Source organism: Phoca vitulina, unplaced genomic scaffold (genome assembly GCF_004348235.1).
Source record: "Phoca vitulina isolate PV1807 unplaced genomic scaffold, GSC_HSeal_1.0 scaffold17, whole genome shotgun sequence".
In the NCBI taxonomy this organism is placed as follows: Eukaryota; Metazoa; Chordata; class Mammalia; order Carnivora; family Phocidae; genus Phoca; species Phoca vitulina.
The window spans coordinates 30,919,962-30,931,332 of record NW_022589720.1 but is presented as its reverse complement, the minus strand read 5'-3'; the positions used below and the strand labels follow the sequence as shown (position 1 = coordinate 30,931,332).

Genomic DNA, 11,371 nt, shown 5'->3' with positions numbered 1-11,371 from the left:
GTTGGTTGAAAAAGGGAAAAAGAAAAATTTTAAAAAAAAGAAAAAGAAAAAAAGAAAATTAAAAAAATTAACTATGAAAGACTAAAGAATCATGGGGAAAAAAGCTATGACTTCTATGTGCAGTATTCCCCTAGCGCTGGAGTTCTGCTGTCCTCATTGATTGGTAAACTTGGTCTTGGCTGGCTGTTCTTACTGATCTTCTGGGGGAGGGGCCTGTTGCCATGGTTCCCAAATGTCTTTGCCGGAGGCGGAATTGCCCTGCCCTTGCCCGGTCGGGGCTAAGTAATCTGCTCGGGTTTGCTATCGGGAGCTTTTGTTCCCAGCAAGCTTTCCGTGCAGCTTTGGAGGCGGAGAGTGAAAATGGCGGCCTCCCAATCCACCCTGGAGGAGCCGAGAACTCGGGGCCCCGCTCCTCAGTGAGCCCCCAGAGAAAAGCAGTCAGTCACTCCCATCTCCATGCTCACCTGGCCTGTGACCGAGCATTTCTATCTCCAGCACCCGACCCCGTGTGGAGTCTCCAAACCCAGCAGATCCCTGCGGTGCGCTCCCATGCCACTCCTCCTGGGGGAGGAAGGGGAGTCTCCCCGGATCTGCTGCTTCTTGGGTCCCTGCTGGAGGAGCAGTGGCCCAACTGTGCTGCGGATCACGGTCTATGACAACCCCGAGCTGAGAGCCCGCGCCTCGGCTCCGTCTCTGCAGTGGCTTCCCCGCTCGATACCTGGGAGCTCTGCTGCACTCAGGCACCCCTGGTCTTTCTGTGACCCCGAGGGGCCTGAGACCACACTGTCCCACGAGGGTTCCACCCCCCACTTAGCCACCAGAGTGATGTCCCTCAGCGGAGCAGACTTCTAAAAGTTCCGATTTTGTGCTCCGCGGCTCTATCACTTGCCAGAAGCGGCCGACGGAGGCCCCTCCCCCACCGTCTATCCTCCCGAATATCACCTGGGATTCACTTCTCTGCACGTCCTACCTTATAGAAAGTGGTCGCTTTTCTGTTCAGAGAGTTGTTGCTATTCTTTTCTTCGATCTCCTGTTGAGTTCGTAGGTGTTCAGAATGGTTTGATCCCTATCCAGCTGAATTCCTGAGACCAGACGAAAGTAGGTCTAGCTGACTTTTTCCCCTAGCAGCCACTCTTCTTCAAAGCTGTTTTATCTTAGCAGTGTTGACCAAAACTCAGAGCGCTTCACCAGAATCATAAATCACTCCAGGGCTGTGGTTATGGGGGCAGCTGAAATGCTCCAGCTCCATCACAGACATGCCATGAGAAGCAGGGCCTGGCCGATACATCACAATATGCAGTTGAAATGCAAATATAGCCCGATGAGACTGAGACCTTGTCCTCACCACAGAGAGTGGGCTTCCTGGGCTTCCTGTGGCACCTGTGATACTTTCCACCAAGAAGCATTGGTTAAATGGCGTTTGTTGGTGACAAGCACTAGCAGGAATGCAGCTTGAGTATTGCTGCTGACATTTGGAGTGAGGTCAGACTTGTGTCTTCAAATATGCCCTTACAGACACGAGTTTCCAAATACATTGCTGAGAGATTTTTACACAGAAGAAATTCCATTGGTGGAGGCATTGGCTTATTCTCGAAAGAAGATAAATCTTTTGTTAGAAGTGTCTACAAACATAGGAAAATTTAGCCAAGAAGAAAAAATACAATTCAAAAATCTGTCCCAGAACTAAAACAACCATTTTTTAATGATCTGAATTACATCTTCTACCTCATCCCCTTCCCCTTGAACTAATCTAGTACTTTCTGTCCCTGTTGGAAGTGTATAATTCAAACTCATCAGTTTATGTATGTCTTATGAAAGCAATAAAGAAAATAAAAATTTCAACCCACCCAACAAAACACTGTACAAGGCAAAACACGTTTAAATTTATGTTTTGTTCTGATAAAGTGTTAATGATTGTAGTAACACAAATTAGCTGAAATCAAGAGGATCTCAGATTGTAAAAATGAATTCATTCTCTTACAGTTAAAGAATGTTCAAAACATGAAGACACACAAAATAGGATGTTATAATTTGCATATTCTTGGGGTGGATCGGGATTGCTGACTTTATTCATCCATGAAAATAAGCACTGGTCCATCTACCTACAGTTGTGGAGGAACAGGTAAGCATGATGAAACAAGAGTGAGGATACCAACCCCTCGCAGAGATCCAACCCCTTCGAAGTGAGGAAATCTGAAGAAAAAAGAAAGAGATCTCTTTTCAGTTTGTTGGGAACACAGATTGGGTTTGGACCAAGTTTCTTTCTGTATCACCCAGTGAGCCTCACTCACCAGACTCCCATGCCCACACTTGACCACTTGCATTGATTTCTGTCTAGCAAGAGTGGCCCCAGAGACTGCCAAATGCCAGCAGAATCACTAGCATAGACCCCATGTAGGACATTAACCTAAGCCAGCCTTACTGGATTTGTAGAGGCTCTGGTCCCCCTAAGCCTGCCTGGATAGGCCTGGTAATACAACCTGGAAGTGAAAGGGAGTTATTCCCATGAGGGGTGAACTCAGACCAATGTACAACAGAAGATGAAGAAAATCCAGCAGATACATTACTCACCCTTGTTCCTCTATGGGCAGTTCTGATACACAGTAGGTCTATACAACTTTTCTAAAGATGTTCTGCAAAGTGAGCAAACCGTTGTGTTTTTTTACAAAGCTATAGCCAGATCAGTAATGCACCCACTGTCCTTTACTCTGGTTTTCCTGGGACTGAACCCCCAGTAACACATTAGTTTGTAAGTTTTTGCCTCCGGTGTCATTTTCTGAGGAGTCCATGTTAAGACAGAGTGATAATAGTCAGATCTACTCTCAGAAGTAGTTTATTAGGCAGGGGTGACAGGGCTTTAGTGCTAGGCATTTGTAGTTTAAAATGTGCAGAAATGGGCATGGTAGGATCCAGGGATGGTCACGGGTCTAAGTCATAGCCAGGATGAAGTAGAGAAAACCAGTCCCTCCTATGGAAATGTAAGTGGAAATGGGAATCATATGTTTCCGTGTCCAACTAAGATGAGAGATCAGAGAGAGAAAGGGCAAGGTTCTGTGAGGTTGTACTCCACCTAACTTCTCAAATCACTCTGAGGTTCTCTGAACAGGGGCATTTCATTAGAAATAAGAACAGACTGGGTTTTCAGTATAAATCAGTAGAAGGGAAGAGGATAATAGAACAAATGTGGAAAAAAAATTTCCTTCCAAATCTTTATGTCAGGGCACACTGACAATGGGTCCCCCCTCCCAAGGTTTCAAGAAGAGTCCAAGCTTCAGCAGACCTGAAAGTTTAGGAGAACCTACCTGGGGATAAGGAAATGTCCCCAAGATTTCAGCCTCATCCACTACAGCAAAATTTACCAGACCTTATTCGGCCCAAGTTCAACAGTAAAGTGCATTACAAAGAACATGTGAGTGGTCATCCAAAGTTATGATTTCAGTGTTAGGTCGGCTCCCTACTAGTTCTGTGATGTTCCTCACTTGACTTCAACATTCTGAGTCTCGGTGTCTTCCGTGGACTCCAGATAACACCTGCCTCACAAGATCGTTAGCAGAATCAGTGAGATAATGTGAGAGATTTTTTTTAATTGCTACCTCAGTTAGAATGTTTTTGACTACAAGGTACAAAATATCTAACTAAATGTGGCGAATATTATGAGTGTATTTATTATCTCTCATGACCAGAGGCCCAGAAATAATTGCCAGCATTGGTGAATTCAGAACTAAACAATATTATCCTTCTACTTCAGCTTTCTCTAGTTCCGCTGGATTCCCCACGAGTTAGGGATAGTTAGAAACATCGTGTCCTCACACAACTGTATTGAAAACTAGGAGGGAAGGGCCTCTTCTCCTGTGTTTCCCTCTTTATACTAGGAAGAAAAATCTCCCTAAAAGTCCCAACAGACTTCCCTTCATATCTCATTGGTCAGAACTGGCTCCCATCTCCCACTCCAAGCCAATCATAAGTGAGGAGGTAGAAGGGCCCAAATTGGTTTAAAATAATCACTATTCATCCCTTGGGCTGGGGTAAGACCTCCCCTTTCTTCCTAGAGTCCTTGCTACCAAATAGGTGAATGGAATTAGGGTTTTGTGGGCACAAAAGTGGGGAATGGCTGTTGACTAGGAAACCAAAAGTGGGACTGTCAGAATTTAAAAGTGTTAAACAGATAGTGCTTTTAAAATACACTTTATATCTTGTGAGCATATCTTGATGAGCACTGGGTAATAGATGGAATTATTGAATCACTGTATTGTATATTGAAACTAATATAACACTCTATGTTAACTACACTGGAATTTAAATGAATGAATGAAAAATAAATAAATAAATAAATAAATAAATAATAAACCTTATGACCAAAAAAAGGAACAAGTTCCTGCCCTTCAGGATCTTAAAATCCAACCTAAAGAAACAAGCTTTATTGAAAGAGGGAGAATTTATTCTGAAAATCTGTTTACCCTGTGAATTTGGATTCCCACTGTTTTCAAAGCAATGATCAGGACAACAGATGTATAAAGTGTTTACCTAATCAATTGCTTCTGCAAAAATATAAACAGGAGCGAGTGAGCAAAATAGGAGTCTTCCCTGTTAAAAATAAATTCTGGTTTGTAAAACTCAGAGTTAAAATACCATCCCTGATTGTTACAGATCTAAGATTACAGATCTAAGAAAAAGTCCATTTCTTCACTTTATCTGTGACTGGGTTCTGAAGTGCATGAAAGTTTATGTTATCCAGCTCCTGTGGGGGACCCTCATCTGCCAGCCCTCCAAACATGTCTGCATGGGAGATGGGATACCTAGCAGTAGGGAGTAATTTCATCTTTCACTTGATGGGACTGTCGACAGAAATGGTACAGGGTTTCAAAGAATTAAGAGCAGAGAGAAGGGTTTAGGAATTGATAAGCAAACTGTTTATCTGTGCTGTAAAGAAAAGACTACTTTCCTGGACAATTTTCTCCCATCTTCTTCCTGCCTTTATCCCACTTTCTATTGCCTCTGTGTTTGAAAATTCTATCTTGCTATGAGTTTTTACTGAAACCAGTATGTTTATCATATTCAATGGCAGACTCGGTTGTTTGCAATTCAAGGTCATACCATTTTTTTTCCTCAGACAAATTCAACCGGCAGCTTCTGAAGATTCCTTTTCACAAACCGTGACACCAAAGTTCTAGTGGCAAGAAGCAAACTCAGCAATTCTGCAAGCAAGATCAAGCATTGCCAACTGATCTTTTCTTTTCCTTAGAGAAAAAAACCGGAAAGGATAGAATAAAAAACGTGGACAAGGGAACATGCTCACATATTGTAACAGAGAGATGGGCTTCAGAGTTTTCTCTGATGCTAAACGCTTGGTTGACGCTATAGCAGACCCTGCAGAGCTATCACCTGCCACAGTGTCAGATCTCTGGGCACTGGGGACAGACTTGATTAGCATGACTAACTTTCATAGTCTCAAAGCTTCAGACATCAGCAACAGAGAGGAGCCAAGCAGACACTGGATAAATAATAAATAATGAGAAACATGTTGCAACATTCACTTTCAAATTGTATTTTCAATTTTTTCTTACATCCACAAATTTCTAGTAAAATGAAGTTAAGCTGTTTCATTAAATTATCTAGATGTCATTTAAGAAAAAAAAGGAAAACAACTTTAGTATAATTTCAAATGTCTCCTTCACGTCAGACACAACAATGCTGAAGTATTTCTTGTATAAAAATTTCCACTTGTTCTCAATGTCCAGTCAACCTATGGAACCATTTCTTTCCTTCCCGTTATGGTCAAACTTCTCAAAAGAGATTGTACATTTTTCCATATTATGTTCACTCCTTTCTCATAATAATCTTTCTGCCCCTATCAGTTTGTTTTAACTGTTTCTCAAAGTCCATTGGCCTCTTTTCAAACAATCTCGTCAAACTTTTTGATATATGTTACTTTTGTTCCATTCATCCGTGTTGATGGGTTCCGAAGACGTCATGTTCACCTGAAAATCCTGCTAAACTTAATCATATCATCATTTTCTCCCAAATGCAAGCATTCGCCAGAAGGTTCCTAGGACCTCGGGCTTCTTCTCTCTCAGACTGTCTCATCCACTCCTGTGGCTGCAAATACTCACCACTTCTGTTTCTATATCTTAAATTTTACTCCTCATCTAAGCAGCAGACCCACTGGTCAACTGCTAAGTTGAATCATCATCGTGGAACTTCAACAAACTCCCTTTGTCCAAACCTGTTCCTTCTCCTTCTAGTCAGCTTCTACCCAACCAGGGTTAAAACACAAGAGTTATCTTTAGCTCTTCTTTTGAATTTCTAACATCCAATCATTCACTCAGTTTTCTCACCTCTGTGTCTGCAGTGATTCCTCATCTAAATTTTGTTTTTACTACCACACTCAGGCCAACGTCCCATTATCTCTGTTCTAGACCCCTCGAACATTCACCCTGCCTTTCCACATCCTTCCACTCATCTTTTCCCTGTCAGTGATTTTCTCAATGCACAATTCTGACCATGTCACTCCTGACTCAAAAGCCATCTACGCTTATTCTGTTTTCTACACAATAAAGATCAATGTCTAGTTTAGCATTTGCAGACCTTCATAGTTAGTGTTAGCGGGCTTTAATCTTACAAATTCTTGTGTAGAATGACTGTTCTAGAAACCTAAGGGATTCAACACAGAGAAGGGGGAAACAAAGCAAAAACAGAATAAAACAGAAATAAAACAGAAAGGATATTGTTTTTATTTGCCTTTTTTTTTTTCAGCTGGATGGTGAAACAAATTTTTAACAATGGTTACATTGCCATCTGCTGGAATTATTAGAGTACATTTGAAGCAATTTTTTTTTCCAAGTATGAAAGCCTTGACTTCAGTTTTCAAACATTATCTCTAAATACAGCTTTTAATGTCTAATTTGAGTTTCATATAAATTAGCTTTTTTTTTCTTTTTTTTTTAGAATGGGGGGCAAGAAGAGCAGGGGGAGAGGGAGAGAGAGAATGTTAAGCAGGTTCCGTGCCCAGTGCGGAGTCAGATATAGGCCTCAATCTCACAACCCTGAGATCATGACCTGAGCCAAAATCAAGAGTCAGACATTTGACCAACTGAGCCACCCAGGCACCCCAAGAATTAGCTTCTATTTAAAGCACACAAAATTACAATTAAATTAGCATGACCTTTACGTATATCAGACTATGAGCATTTACCCTTTATTACTGAGAGTATCCTAGTGAGCCCAAGAGTGAAATTGATTGTCTTTATGGAGAAATAAAGCATCTTATCTAATATCAGGTGACTTCCAGAAATTCATATTTTCTGATTCTACGTCAGAATTCACATTTATCACAATCTTTGAGACTCAGAACTGGAATTTCCTTTTCCAGTGAAGTATTCCCAAGCCTACTCTTATTGTCCCTGATTTGATGTATCTTATTATTGGCATATAATAACAATATAATCCCATTATTTGGGAGACTAAACATATTGCATTGTATTGGCATGAAACATTGCCTGGGTTTGTCTCTCCATACTCAGTAGTGATTAAGAATCTGGTCTCTAAAGTCAAACTGCATGTTTCAAAATGTGAATTTGCCACTTACTAGCTACTAATTAATATTTTCATAATCAGCTTCCTCCTCTGTCAAGTAGAGATGACAATATTTCCTTCACAGGGTTGTTAGGAAGATTAAATTAGCAAAAACTCTAAAATCATGCAAAGCAGGACCTGCTATATGTTAAGCACCTAACAATTATTAGCTAGTATCAATCAGGTTGTTAGAGATATGAATTATTGTCACGTAATAACCCCAACAGGTAGCAGTGAGTCCCACCTATAGCAGGTTTGCAATGAGTATTATTAAATAACAAATTTTTATTAGCTATTTAAAAATGATTTCAATTTTTTGAAGTATAATTTACATACAGTAAAATTCATCAATTCTGACAGGACAATTTGATGAGTTTTGACAAGTGGAGTTCACTCAGGTTCTTAAATCTGTAGGTTTATCTTTTTATTATATTGAGGAAGTTTTCAGTCATTATTTTTCAAGTTTTTTCCACAGCCATACATTTTCCTTCCCTTCTGTAACCCCAATTACATGAACATTAGACCTTCATGTAGTGTGGTTATTCCCTGAGGTTCTTTTTTCTTTTTTTAAATTTTTTTTCTCTCTATTATTAAGGTTGAATAATTTCTTTATATTTCTCTCTATTCAAGTTTATGGTTCTTCTGTCATCTGTATTCTACTGTTGAGTCTACTCAGTGAGTTTTCCTTTTTAATTTTGGACACTGTATCCTACATCTAAAATTTCCATTTGGTTCTTCTTCATGTTTTCTATTTCTTTCTTGATACTTTCAATTTTAATATTTGTTTCAAGAATGTTCACAATTGCTCATTCAAGCATTTTCTATAATAGGTACTTTAAAGTCTTTGTCAGATAATTCCAAGCAGGGGAAGGAAAGAAGCTTTAATTCAGAATGGAATTCAGAAGTTTAACTCTTCCATGGATTGATATTTTAATTACTGAATGAAACTATTCTGGTAAAAAAAAAAAGTGACTAGAGAATGTTATTATCTGAGAATGACCAGTATGAAGCCTGTCTTAGATTTTATTTAGAGGTAGGAGTGTTTTCTTATGAATTATCAGAAATCTCTAAGAATTAATAATCACTATACGTGATTCATTACTTATTTCTTTCTCAACTTAAAATCAATACTCTGGTCCAATTTTTGTTGAAATTTTTATAGTAACACTTCCAGAGGTGATACAGGGACAGTTTACTTGTTCTTATATTTCTAAAAATGTTGCACACCCCGCCCCCACCTCAAGTCATAAATAGGATCTTGAAAACAAGATTCTATGATCACAGCACTTTTCACTCCAAAGTCCATAGTGTTGTTTCACTGTCTTTTGTCTTAGTGTGTTGCAAAAAAGACCAATAGTGTTATCAATCACTTTGTAACCCTGTTTCTATGTCTGAAAGCTAAATAAGGAGTGCTCCTAATCCCACAAGTTTATTCATTTGTTCAGGACATGGCCAAGAGTGTTTCTTTTTTCAATAAAATCTTCCAGCACTCAGATGGTCTTTATTATCTAAAAACTGAAGTCTTCATCCAACTCAAGGGGATTTCTTCCATTAATTCTTTGGTTTCTGTTATTCCTCTTTTCCTTTCTCTCCTACTGAAAGTCTTATTATTTGGAATAATTTATTTCATTGGTTTATCCTACCTGCCTCTTTTTGTTCCTAGTTTCCATTTCTTTTCTTTTCTTTTTCTGTATCTTGATGTGCTTCTTTAAGCTAACATTTTGGGTCATTGCCAACTCAATAACCAGCAGTGTTTATAGTGGTGTTCACAATCTTTCTTTTTAATTATATACACATTTTTTGCTTCAAATTTATTTTATTATTTTATTATTTTTTTCCTTTTTTTATTATGTTATGTTAGTCACCATACAGTACATCATTAGTTTTTGATGTAGTGTTCCATGATTCATTGTTTGCGTATAACACCCAGTGCTCCGTGCAGAACGTGCCCTCTTTAATACCCATCACCGGACTATTATTTTTATCTTTTAAGTTGTCCCCACTTATACCACTGAGTCCAGAATCCAACTTGATGAAGTTCACCTATCCTAATTTTTCAGAGGAATGGCTCTCTGTCTATCAACACTTATTAAAAGTACAGTAGTCCCTCAACACTGACGCAAGATGAAATAAGCTATGTGAACTGTTAGAATCAGAAGAAAATGAGTATTTTACTGAAATGCAGTCAAAAGAAGAAACAATTGAGGAGGAAAAAGAAAAAAAATAGGATGAGAGGGACACCAGATTACTGAAGGAGAAGAAAGAAAAATAAAGGTAGAATTTTGTGGCTGAAAAGCAGGACAGCTCTTCAGGGAGCACAGGGAAGAGCTCCATGCAGAGTGCTCTGTGTCCCTCACAAGGCGTGAGGGGCAGAAAGCACAGGCCAGTTTCATGAGGAACTGAAGAGGCAGAGATTGTGAAGGAACAGATGCTCTTAGAACTCTGGGAAGAAGATCGATGGGCCAAGGAGAAATGAGAAGCTCAAGAAACAAGGAGACAGAAATTGCTGGAGAACACACCCGGGGCTGGAAGCCCAGGTCACCAACATCAAGGTACAAAGGCAGGCGGTGCAGTAGCTGAGGGAAGAGGAGGTGCACCTTGTGGTAAATGGACAGTACAAGGCTAAACTTGAGCATAAACAGAATAATCTAAAGAAACAGTAGATAAAGCAGGAAATTAGGACCCCTTGCAAAAAAGCCCTCCAAGAGAAGGTAGAACAGATTCAGCAGGAATATAGAACAGAGCAGGACTTGAACACGAAGCTCATGCAAAGAGCCCTTCAAGGCTTAGAGGAAGAGGGTGATTAAAGAAAAGAAGAAGCACAAAAGAGAAGATATGAGAAGAAAACAGAAGATATCTCATGAGTAATGGCACAGCAACATGAGGAGGAGAAAACTCAGGAGAAAAAGTTGGACCAAATAATAGAGGAAGAGAAGGAAAGAAGTTGGCTGAGAAAGACAGGGAGCTGAGACCTGAGAAGAAAGCAAAGAGCCAACTTGTAAATGAGGTCATGTGTATAAGAAAAGTTCAAGTTCAAGAAAGGTTGCAAAGAAAGGCAAAAGAACAGGAAGAATGTGCTATGGAGTAGGATCATATAAATGAAGGTCTTAAATAGCTTAACAGCGAACAGGAGAATTTTGCAAGATGCTGAGGTTTTGCTCAGGAGTACAGCAGACATCTGCAGACGCACACGTCGTGCTAGCAGCTGGCCCAGGAAGCAGAGGAGGAAAGAGAATGCCAAGAGTTCGAAGCAGAGGTAGCAGTAAAAGAAGGTTTGCCAGGAGAAGATCCAGATCTAGACCACCCATCAAGTGTTGTCTGGAAACATGCGTCCCATGCAGAGAGTATGCCCTAATAACCTTCCAGCAGAGTCTCATACACATCAATATATTTTTTTCAGTCTTTAAATAGTTTTTACTACAGTATGCTTCTATGTTCCTTTAGAAAAGAAACAAAGTACAGTATTCCAATAGCCTCTTCAAGTTTATGACCACCCTTGCAGACCCACAGCCAGCATGTTATTAGGAGGAAGATTCTTTAGAACCGGTCCATCTATTGCTTAGCAGACAGAGGAAGAAAATATGCTTTCCTACTCCTGGAGGCCGGTGTCACCAGGCCAACAAACTGTGATCCTGGAATGAATGGATGGGGAGAGAAGCTACTAGGTTCCTGGGCTTTTCCCTGATCTCGAGGCGAAGACAGTCAGCACCTGAGGGGAACAGTCTGGCTCAGCAAATCAGGCCTCCTCTGAACAACTGTGGACTGTGGCAGCCCTTTCTAGGGTCACTGAGGTGACAGG

General features: G+C 40.1%; 1 pseudogene; it reads left to right on the top strand.

Moving 5' to 3' along the window:
- The first annotated feature begins 3,316 nt into the window (after nucleotides 1-3,316).
- Nucleotides 3,317-10,979, top strand: LOC116639073 (annotated as a pseudogene).
- The last annotated feature ends 392 nt before the right edge of the window (nucleotides 10,980-11,371 follow it).